The sequence below is a fragment of the Cololabis saira genome, chromosome 15 (assembly GCF_033807715.1).
Source record: "Cololabis saira isolate AMF1-May2022 chromosome 15, fColSai1.1, whole genome shotgun sequence".
NCBI lineage: Eukaryota > Metazoa > Chordata > Actinopteri > Beloniformes > Belonidae > Cololabis > Cololabis saira.
In genome coordinates, this window is record NC_084601.1 from 35353769 (window position 1) to 35366300 (window position 12532).

The 12532-nt window shown below is 39.0% G+C and overlaps 1 protein-coding gene across 1 annotated transcript in view; it reads left to right on the forward strand.

The window, feature by feature from the left end:
* LOC133460843 (protein MTSS 1-like) overlaps positions 1-12532 on the forward strand; it is a 145361-nt gene that overhangs the window by 60787 nt on the left and 72042 nt on the right. The window lies entirely within an intron of this gene.

Here is a 12532-nt window from a genome sequence, read left to right on the forward strand (position 1 = left end):
TTTGTGATGCTGTGTGGTGGGCGATAAAAAACTATCCTCCCTTTCCTCATACATTTTTAAGCATACTTGACCACCGCAGCTCGTTTACTGTCTTCTCATAATTAGAAGTGAGCAGGAATGGTTGAGTTTGCATGTTTAAACTGTGACCTCTGTCTCTGTGAGGCGACTCACTTAACAATTTTACAAATTATGGTGGATGATAAACAGTAGGTCGCTGAGCCAGAAATGTAGAAATGTTCAGTGTTGTAACCAGACCGTGACGCATTGGGTCACGTGACCCGCTGGTTTCTGGAAAGTGGTTTTAAAGTCCATATTTCTTCGTACGAAGGCTCAGCCATGTTGCATTGGAAGCCGACAGGAACACACCCACCGTGTGTCAATTAAAGTTAACTTTGGCTTTCAGTTCCTTCAGTGGATCCCCACTGAAATATCTTCAGAGCGGCCGGCACGCGTTTACAGCAGAATAAACCGTTTAACATGTTCTCGGCGGACAATTCAAAAATGACTGTGCGAACCCAGCATCAGCTAAACACAACAAATGGTTGGTTGCTTCACTAAGCGCTGTAGCATGACTATTATGGATGAGTAACCAATGGTGGCTCTCCATTGGCTGAGCCGACTGTCAATCAATCATATTAGAAATAAGAGTCATCATGGATGTGAAATTACAAAATTGAGACCAAAATGGTTCCATGAACCAGGCTGTAAATATGTTGGACATTTTAACATGGGAGTCAATGGAGAGTGACTCGCTTTTGCAGCCAGCCCTTAGCAGCCAGTTGAGGAACTGCAACAAATCTCAGTGACTACGTTTACATGCAGTCAAAATTCGGGTTATTGCTAATATTCCGGTTACTGAAACATTCAGAATATTCCGTTTACATGGTAATTAATCATTTGGGATATCTCGATCAAACCAGCGACGCACGGAGAACATCATGACGCAATTCCCGTCATTTCCGCTTCTTCTTCCTGTATCCAAATTCGAAACAAATGCTGCTTCGCGCAACTTTTTTTACATTTATGAAGTGATTAGTCTCCTCCTGGTCTTGTGTTTCTCCGTGTTTATAAGAACTTCCTGGACTCAAAAGACCAGGATTCCTTGTGAACAGAGCATGCGCAGAAAACAAATTCATGTTCCGTTTGATGGGGATATTCCGTTTACATGACTGAATATTCGGTTTTAAAAGAAGTAACCCAGGGGTCATATTCGGGTTTTTAAAAACCTGAATATGAGCAAATTTGGGTTATTCAAATGGGTTATTGGTGTTTACATGGCCGTGCAAATTCGGGTTATTGCCAATATTCGGGTTTTAAAAGGGTTATTGAGTGCATGTAAACGCATAAAACGTCAGTTTGCATGAGACTCAGTCCAGAAGTTAGATTGCTGGCGCTACGATAAAATGGGTTAAATGTTGAATTTGAACTTGGTGCAACACACAAAAATTATAAGCCTTTATTAAAAATCTTGTTGTGTCTCTTCTGCAACATTATTGTGCATTGTTAAGTTATTATTCTGACTTTAAAGTCAGAAATTCTAATTTTAGAAACTCTTTGATTTTGATTTTAAAATCACAAAATTCCAGGAAGACTTTTTCAGAAGATGCATATCGAGTTGATATATCACTTTATTGTCTCAGCAGGAAATGTGTTTTAGTATTAAGAATTAAACACAGTAGACATCTCAAATGGTAACATTTAACGCTATAAACATAGATCCTTTTTTCTTTTTTGACCAATTACTGTTGTGTATATATCATCGGTATCCGGATGCTGAAAAGACACTTCTGTAAATTGAACATTGCTGCATCAATTTACATCAGTGTGATGACCAGGTCCTGTGAGGGCTCTCATCCAGCCCACGTTTAATCCCTCAAATGGCTCTAAAAGGCTATCATGTCGTAGAGAGTTTGAACAAAAACAGCTCAGCCAGCTGATATAATGGTGACACATGCACATCAAGTCCAATCAAATCAAATCAAATCAAATATTGACACGATTTATTCCGATTTTACTTATCTATCTCCTTCTAAAATACATGAGTATATCTGATTCCTAGTATACCGCCCCGCCTTGTTGCAAACCCCAACCTGATCCTCCTGGGTAATCTGAAACGTACTACTCTCTGCAAATGAATGAAAATCACATAAATAAAGAAATTGATAAAACTGGTTGAAATGAAGGTTTAGAACTCACATTTTTAGTTGCACTGCAAAGAGACACCACATCGTATATTATTGTTTAAATGCAAATGAATGAATATAAAGTACTTTTTTGGCATCAAGAACTATATAACTTTTTGTAGCCTGATGTTTAGCAACTGCTTGCTGTTGTAGTTGAGTACAGACAATTCAATTCAATTTGATTTATAGCATCTATTACTATTATCACTGACGTGGCAATGTAGTTGTGGTTTTTAAACTGTATGTAACATATTCAAATACAGCAGATGACAGAGAAGATTATATACCTTTCTGCGGAGCACAGAGATAAGATTTTAATGTACGTTCTATCCTGTTCTCCTTCGGATAATAAGACAGCTCTGTCAAAGGTACTGAATTATTGAAGTGAAGACATTGTACCTTGTCTGTTCAGTTTCCCCCTTACATCACATTCCTAGAGGTTTGGAGAGAGATACTACAGGAGGATGGAGGAGGGGAGAAAGGTGAAACAGGATAGAGGGGAGCTAACGGTCTACATCAGGCAGGTTAGAGGGTTAGAGTAGGATGAATTAAACTGAAAGCAAATGGTCGGCAATTGTTGGGTGGCAAAAAGAAGAATGTGTGGTTGAGGGTGGAGATGTATGGCAGATGGTGACTGGGGGAAAGAGGGATGGTGAATAAAGATGGAGGAAGGGGAAGGGAGGCTGCTGGCTGTCATGTCCAGCCTGCTGCTGGTGCTCATGGCAACAAGATGGAAACGCTGCAATGCAATCTGGGCATCAGGAACAGTGTCCATGTTCCCATCTTTGTGTCAGAAGTGCTCTCTCTAACGTGCCATCTCATTCCCATTTTCATGCATTGGTATGTTTGTTTTTTAGTTGTATTTTTAGGGCCCGAGCACTGACAGTGCGAAGGCCCTATTGTATCTGTAGGAGATGTTTGTTTTTATATTCTGGTTTTCCTCGTTTTTATTTTTCTTCAGACGAAATGGAACCTTTTTGCCCCCCTAAACGTGCCCCAAAAGTCACCAAATTTTGCATGCAAGCCAGGCCTGGCGAAAAATTTGATATTTAATGGTTTGCATTAATGGGCGTGGCAAAATGGCTCAACAGCGCCCCCTAGAAAACTTTGTGCCCCACAATACGGTTTGACGTACATGCACCAAAATCGGTACACACCTGTATCATGTCGCAACTTAAAAAAAAGTCTCTTGGCGCCATGGCCAAAACCGAACAGGAAGTCGGCCATTTTGAATTAATCGTGTAATTTTGGCTCAATTTTTGCCATTTCTTCTGCCGCTTCTTCACCCGAACCGTAACGTGCACCCAGGTGTGTTATACATCAAAATGTGCGTCTCCATGCTGCAACGATGCACATTACTTTTCTCAGTCAAAAGCGTTACCGTGGTGACGATAGACGCCAAAAAGCGCGCCCCCCCCTTCATCTGATTGGTCCATATTTGATAGTTCCGATTTTCTAACATAACTTTTGAATGGTTTGATATAAAGACTCGTGGGTGGTGTCAATGGACTCGGTTTTGAGTCCTTGAACATAATTGATGCAAATTAGCCCCGCCCCTTCATCTGATTGGTCGATATTTGATAGTCCCTACTTTCTGCCATAACTTTTGAATGGTTTGACATAGAGAGTCATGGGTGGTTTCATCCGCTAAATGTCCAGCCCTGAAGAATCTACATGCAAGTCATACAAGCTTCCACTGCAGCCTGAACGTGCACAAGGGTGCGAGGGCCCGTTCATCGCTGCTTACAGCCTTAATTATTTTATTGGAATCCCTATCTTACTCAGAAAGAAAAGTTCATTTTCCCATTTTTCCTCGTTGGCGTGAAGGTTTGTGATACTTAGACACCAGGCTCTATTCATTTTACAACTCTGTAAATGAAATTAGCTTTTATTTCTCTGTATTGATCCTGATTTATTTTGATCTATTGGTTTATTTGATGTCGTATGGAGCAGGTATTAACAGTTCACCAGTTAGACCAGCCGACTGAACCTTGCTCTGGTGATAAATCTTGATAGGTTGAGGAAGGATGACCGTTAATTACGAATGTAATGATGATCTCAGGGTTTTTACTGAAAATGATCATTAACAATGATCATCATTTCCCATCTGACTATAATATCGTTATTTTACAGCGAGAACGACATCAACTCAAACTGAGGTCACATGGAGTCACAATAAAAACTGCATATAATAGAGCACACTAATGAATGGCCTCACATACCAATGAATAAAAATAATATTGTCAGAAGTAAGATTATAAGAATCTGAATCTTTACACTAAATGCATTTAAATTTTTTATTATTTTCACATCATCCTAGGCTACACAGTGCCACTACTTTGACTTCATCATGACTGACTAAGCACTCTATGCTGGACCCACAGATAGACACGTATGGCTTTAACACTATTAGAGTATAGTTTGTTACGAGCGGGTAGGGCTGGGGGGGAATACCATTTTATGGGCTCGTGAGCTTGATTTGAACTTTTATGTGAGTGCAGCAAGATTAGACAAGTGTACCGCTCGCCACCGATGCAGCTGCCTAGAAAGCGTCCAGGTAATTCTTCACGGCTTTCGTGCCAGATTGCAGCTGCATATGTGGCAGACTGCCCATGAAATGACAACTCTCAGTTTAAAGTGTTGCCTCACAGTCAAGGTCTTTGGCGTGCCGTCTTCTTTTAACAGCCAAAGTGTGCTGAAGCATCGCTGCGGTGATGTCTGAGGCCAGCTGGAGATTGAATGATATCATCTCCCTATTTTTAGCTGTGCAATAATAATAAAAAAACCCAACATGCTGATAATAAGCGTGTTACAATGGTGCTGGCAGTCCAGTTTATAAAATGTGCAGTCCTGAAAGTGATTCGTAAATGGTAGACTCTTGGATCTACACTGAATTGCTGAGTGCTCCACGAGTCAACACGTTAAAATGTTCAGATTCCACCTGAGTAATGGTTTAACCCGCTCATCTGGAAGGGGAGCAATGTCCAGAGTAGGGACGGGCGGTATGGACAAAAAAATGTATCACGATCATTTCTGGCATTTATCCCGATAACGATAAAAAAAATACCAATACAAAAAGTGTCATCAACGGGAATATTTCTTTCTTTCTTTCTTTCTTTCTTTCTTTCTTTCTTTCTTTCTTTCTTTCTTTCTTTCTTTCTTTCTTTCTTTCTTTCTTTCTTTCTTTCTTTCTTTCATGCTCATTTCTTTCTTTCTTTCTTTCTTTCTTTCTTTCTTTCTTTCTTTCATGCTCATTTCTTTCTTCTTTCTTTCTTTCAGGCTCATTTCTTTCTTTCTTTCTTTCTTTCAGGCTCATTTCTTTCTTTCTTTCTTTCTTTCTTTCTTTCTTTCTTTCTTTCTTTCAGGCTCATTTCTTTCTTTCTTTCTTTCTTTCTTTCTTTCTTTCTTTCTTTCTTTCAGGCTCATTTCTTTCTTTCTTTCTTTCTTTCTTTCTTTCTTTCTTTCTTTCTTTCTTTCTTTCTTTCTTTCTTTCTTTCTTTCAGGCTCATTTCTTTCTTTCTTTCTTTCTTTCAGGCTCATTTCTTTCTTTCTTTCTTTCTTTCTTTCTTTCTTTCTTTCTTTCTTTCAGGCTCATTTCTTTCTTTCTTTCTTTCTTTCTTTCTTTCAGGCTCATTTCTTTCTTTCTTTCTTTCTTTCTTTCTTTCTTTCTTTCTTTCTTTCTTTCTTTCTTTCTTTCTTTCTTTCTTTCAGGCTCATTTCTTTCTTTCTTTCTTTCTTTCTTTCTTTCTTTCAGGCTCATTTCTTTCTTTCTTTCTTTCTTTCTTTCTTTCTTTCAGGCTCATTTCTTTCTTCTTTCTTTCTTTCAGGCTCATTTCTTTCTTTCTTTCTTTCTTTCTTTCTTTCTTTCTTTCTTTCAGGCTCATTTCTTTCTTTCTGTCTTTCTTTCTTTCTTTCTTTCTTTCAGGCTCATTTCTTTCTTTCTTTCTTTCTTTCAGGCTCATTTCTTTCTTTCTTTCTTTCTTTCTTTCTTTCTTTCTTTCTTTCTTTCTTTCAGGCTCATTTCTTTCTTTCTTTCTTTCTTTCTTTCTTTCTTTCTTTCTTTCTTTCTTTCAGGCTAATTTCTTTCTTTCTTTCTTTCTTTCAGGCTAATTTCTTTCTTTCTTTCTTTCAGGCTCATTTCTTTCTTTCTTTCTTTCTTTCTTTCTTTCTTTCTTTCATGCTCATTTCTTTCTTCTTTCTTTCTTTCAGGCTCATTTCTTTCTTTCTTTCTTTCTTTCTTTCTTTCTTTCTTTCAGGCTCATTTCTTTCTTCTTTCTTTCTTTCATGCTCATTTCTTTCTTCTTTCTTTCTTTCAGGCTCATTTCTTTCTTTCTTTCTTTCTTTCTTTCAGGCTAATTTCTTTCTTTCTTTCTTTCTTTCTTTCTTTCTTTCTTTCTTTCTTTCTTTCTTTCTTTCTTTCTTTCATGCTCATTTCTTTCTTCTTTCTTTCTTTCAGGCTCATTTCTTTCTTTCTTTCTTTCTTTCTTTCTTTCAGGCTAATTTCCTCAATTTATCGTTTTTACCGTGAGATGACAAATTCTTACCGTGGGGAATTTTTTTGGCGGTTTATCGTGAACGGTAAAATATCGCCCATTCCTAGTCCAGAGACACAAACATGATGGAAATGAGAGGCAGTAGGTTTCCTCCAGATCTCTCTCTCCTCCTCTCTCTCTAGCTGTGGGTGTGTGTCTGCGGTTGCTATAGCAACCTGCTGCCAACATGGAGCTGGTGAAAAGCGCCCCCTTTTTAACATGGGCAACATCCACATGCCATCACCCCGATAACTGAGATGGAAAAGGGACAAACAGGGATAGAAAGGGAGAGAAAAGAACTGATGAGAAATGACTGAAAGAAAAATGTGATAACAAAGAAAAGGGAAAAGAGAGAACATGAAAATTGTGGCGAGTGAGGCAATTAAATGACTGGGGGAAAAAAAATCTTTTATAAGGGGTGGTAGAGGAGAGTGAATAGACGACAGAAAAGAGGAGAAATGGTAGATGACAGAGGAAGTAGAAGCAGGGGAGGGATAGGAGAGGACAGGAGGAGGCAAGTGCAAATTACATCAGTTGATGAGGAGGAGGGGGAAAAAGAAGGGGATGATGGATTACGATCAAGAGATTAGATTTAAAGATGGTAGGTTTAGAGGAAACGCTCCCAACATTTAGCATCACTGATTTCACCAGGTTTTTCTCTCGCTATCTGTTTTTTTTTTGTTTTTTTCTTTGGTGAACATGGAAAACTGCAGTAAACCGAAATGTTTTCCTGCGTCTTCGTGTGCTGCGAGGTTCCCTCATCAGCCGCACTGCCAACATCAGAAACTGGAGGACCTTATGAGACCAGAGGAGGTGTTAAAATGCACAATGTTGTTTTTGGGTTTAAACATTCCCCTGCACGCACCGGTGGTTTCTGCAAGGCAGCGCGAGCAGAAACCATCACACGTGATACGAACCTGAGGCCGTCTCTTTCCAGTAGGAAGGAAAATTGCAGCCCCAGAGCTGCCATCCATCTCCCAAAGAAAACAAGTGTCATCCACAATTACAACTCTGGCATTGTGAGCATAAATCAGCCGTGTTCAGACTTATCTGATCTCGTTTCAGATCAGCTGCCATTACAGCCCACCCTCCCCTTTCCCCCAGATGTTTATCTAGGCTCCGTGGATACGCTCCCATGTAGCAAAAGCGGCAACAGTGAGGTCCGATGCAGATGTTTGGAAGTACGTTTCGGCTTTTGCATCAGCCAGAAACGAACAAAACAACTCATATTTAACAAACATACTTGGTCTTAAAATCCTAAAGCGTGATGTTTTAAAGAAGTAAGAAATCATGCATCAGCTTTTCCATGTTATTTCCAGAATGCATAGCCCCTCTTCTTCTCCATGCCTCGTATTTCTTGCTCATTAATCCTGTGTTTTGGCAGCTGCTCCAGCTGCACGTACATGTCAGTGCATGTGAATCCCTGATGTGTGAGCAGAGTTCTTGTTTTTTTTTTCTCCCTTAAATGAACCACATTTTTCAGTTAGCAAAAGTCCACATTGGTCTGAATTCTGGAGTTGCTGCACATTAGGTTTTACAAATGTTTTTTGGCAATTTTATTTTATTAATTAATTTATTTTTTAAGAGGACAGTCCAGTGACAAAATCCAAACAGTACGTGGACATGGGTTCCCATAAGTCCAAGTAAGACACATTTTAAATCTTGTAAGCTCGTGCAGTTCTGGAATTAGGTTTCTACATGTTGGTGTGAAAGCTAAGAGTCAGGCCACGTTTACACAGAGCCGGGTATTTACAAAAACGGATATTTCCCCCTCTACGTTTTGAAAAATATCCTCGTTTACACGAACCCACATAAATACACTGTTAAGGTGCTATGAGCATCCAAACCTGCAGGGGGCAGTGTAACGAGAAGCGTAAAGTCATGCTAGCCAATCAGAATCCTGGAAAAAAACGTCAACAAATGACACGTGTGAAGCCTGAATATATGGTTCCGCGTTAAATCGACGGCGTAGCCTACATGTACGTACGGTGTGCGTCGCCGCGTACCCTACGCCGTAGGCTCTGCGTTGGTGTAACGCAGAACCATAAATCAGCCTTGACTGCCAGTTACTTCCAAGACGGAACGAGAGTATTTCGTTTGGAGTGACAGAGAAGTGGAGTTACTTTTAAGTGTAACTTTAGAATATAAAACAGTAGGGGTGTGCAAACAAGGGTACCTCACGATTCGATTCGATTTAGATTATTGGAGCTTTGATTCTTCGATTCTTCGATTATAACGATTGTCGATTCGATTCGATTATTGGTGCCACGATTCTTCGATTATTGTGATTTTTAATGCTTTTTTCCATACAAGATTGATTTTGTCTTCATCTGTGGCTACATTTGTAAATAAATAGCCAATCAATTAACTCAGTTCCTCTAACAACACTCATTAAGTAAATAACAAGGTTTTTTGAACATTTGACATGTATTTTTCAAAGACACGAAATAATTTATTTTATGACTATGTAAACATTTGCTCTTTGACTTACTTAACTTTGACCAGGGAAAGCTGCACTTGCATGAGAGCGCCCTCTATTGGCGGAAAACACTGAAAACGGTCAAGCCCTGGATTTAATGAGTTCATTAATTCAAGTAAACAAGATATGTACTTCCATCAAATTTATTTAGTGTAAACATATCTGCCATATTTCAAGTGAACAATAAGAAATGTGCATTCTTGAAAATGAAATGATTCCGCTGCTTATTCAGTCTGGAATCTGGATAGGATAACTTAAATTTTTTTTTTTTTTTTTTTTTTTTTACTGGACCATAATCGATTACAAATCGTCACGTGACGCATCGCGATGCATCGACACATCGATGAATTGCACCCACCTCTATAAAACAGGTAAAATACAAGAAAATATTGACGATGGCCAAACTAATTGTAAACACAGGTCGCACACATGACGCTGGTGACGTTTCTGTCTCATAATGTGACGTTCTGAAGCCTAAATCTCTGTTTCCCTCCGTTTACAAGTAAACGTGAAAACAGAGTTTTTGAAAATCTCCACTTTGGCCAGAGTTTTCAGAAATTATCGTTTTTGGTGACTTTGAGCTTCGTTTTCGTGTAAACGAACGGCCAAAACGCATGAAAACGCCACCGTTTTTGCTCCGTGTAAACGGGGCCTCAGTCTCTTGTGTATATATTGTTGACTCTACTTATCTGTGAGTCTGTTATGGATGTCCTCATTTTAGGGTGGAAAATACTGCCTTGAACCTGTATTCTACTAACCTGCAGGCAGCGGCGAAAGGAGGTCAAGGCGAAACTTTTTGGGTCAGCTCAGCTGTTTTATTATTCTCAGTGTCAGTGTATTCCTAATTAGTTTATGGCCTCAATGTGTACCAAGCCTTTTTAAATACAACATTCTTCAGAGTAAAGTGTGTGTAGTGTCTGAGTCGTTCTGTCAGATCGTCCCCCTGCTTGAAAAATCTCTAAAAACCAAGATAATATCAGCCAAATACCAAACTTGAGACCTCAAAATGACAGTCGACAGAGCAGCGGGAAACATCCAGGTGGTTAGGTCCATCTTTTATAGGCAGTTTATGGCTGTTAGAAGTAATGAAAAGCCTCCTGTGAGATGAAATCTACTCACGTTTCTCTTTAACCTGGACTTGAATTTCACTTCTTCCAGAAACATTGATCTAAAAGTCTTTTGTGACATGTGGTTCTGTTCTTTCTGCTGCTTTCGCTGAACTTATCAGAGTATTGATCGTTCTGTCAATAGTGCTGAGATTTCTTAGCACTTGTGATGTTGCATAACTTTGACTCAGAAACAAATGAGTCATGAAAGTGACTGTCTCAACCATCAGTTGCACAAAAACAAAGCACTAGAGCGTGTGTGTGTGTGTTTGTGTTTGTGTGTGTGTGTGTTGTCTTATTGTGTCTGGTTTCAGTCGCAGTGTGAAACGGTATGCTGTGGTTTTAGACATACTATAAACTGAATCCCTGTGGGTGCTGCAGCAGTCAGTACTGCAGTGTGTGTGTGTGTGTGTGTGTGTGTGTGTGTGGCGGGGGGGGGGTGGTGAATCCCCAACAGCTCACAGATGGCGGTCTTTGGCAGCTTATTTAATGATATCATCTCAGGTGTATGAGGGTGATGTCATATCTGCAGTGTCCACATGCTACCCATGTAAGGTTTTCTTCTGGGGGTCAGATAGTGGATCAGCACTGAGACACAAACGCTCTCCTGGATTCTTTTTTTTTGCATTGAAAGTGAAACCTCACCAGTTTTACTCGGGGCTGAACTGTGATCATGTCCGCACACATGTTGAGACATCTGTCTCTAGCCTAGTTCTAAAGAAAATGTACAACATTCACAATGCAGAACATTTCCTCCCTCCATGGTGGAGCGAGCAGAGTCCTGGCAGATCTGTGGCCCATCTTCAAAGCCTTTTGTCAGGATTTATTAACAGTATAAATGGAGGTGTGTACTTCAAAACGGTATTTTCTACACCAATATACAGGACTGTCTCAGAAAATTAGAATATTGTGATAAAGTCCTTTATTTTCTGTAATGCAAAAATGTCATACATTCTGGATTCATTTCAAATCAACTGAAATATTGCAAGCCTTTTATTATTTTAATATTGCTGATCATGGTTTACAGCTTAAGAAAACTCAAATATCCTATCTCAAAAAATTAGAATATTCTGGGAATCTTAATCTTAAACTGTAAACCATAATCAGCAATATTAAAATAATAAAAGGCTTGCAATATTTCAGTTGATTTGTAATTTTAGTTTTTTTTTAATTGCATTACAGAAAATAAAGAACTTTATCACAATATTCAAATTTTCTGAGACAATCCTGTAAACCTGAAGGTATTTGCTCTCCCAAATAAAAGAGTTTGTGGAGCTGTTCACAAGCTTCCTGTTGGCTTGTCATTTTCCTATGACTTGCAGCTTCAGGTTGGCGGGCCGGGTATCAGCAGGCCTTTGATGATTGTTATGCACGCTCCTGATCATAAATGCATGATATGGTGCAGTCAGTTTGCTTAACTGAATCAACTGATATGACTGTGGCTCAGGTGGATGTTGTTGTTCCAAGTGGGAAATTGTTGACCCAATCTCCAGCTCCATCTGTCAGTTTCATTAGCCAAGACCTTGAACTTTCACATTGCCCCTGATATATTCAGTGGTATTGATGGTTTTATATTGAGTAAACACTGTATATCTACCATGGAGTGTTTAATGAGGGTCTGTGTGATGTGTAAAACCTATATCGGGTTATAAGCAGTACTAGAGATGAGGGGGGGATGAGGGGGGATGGCATCCCCCCTGAAATAAAAACGGTCCAAATCATCCCCCTGTAAAACTGCCATCCCCCCTTTCCATCCCTTATGTCATTTCATCAATGAATGTGGTTTTACTGCTATTTCAACATTTAGAGTCATCACCAGAAAAATTACTTATTTGACAATTTTCACCTGTTTCAAGTAAATTTTCACTTGAAATAAGTAGGAAAATCTGCCAGTGGAACAAGATTTATCTTCTCATTACAAGCAATAAAATCTTGTTCCACTGGCAGATTTTTCTACTTATTTTAAGTGAAAATCTACTTGAAACAGGTGGAAATTGTTGTTTTTTCCAGTGATGAGTCTTGTTTTAAGTGTAATGAGATTTTTTTTACTAAAATGAGCCATTTTAACTAGAAATAAGACAAATATTCTTGTTAAGATTTTGAGTTTTTGCAGTGATCCATTTTACTTATCCTGTGAAGGACAGAGTCATATTGATAAGTTCAGAAAACTGTTTTTTATTGTTGTGTTTTGATGTATTTGATTTAAGCCCAGTGGATATTTAAAGCTTACAG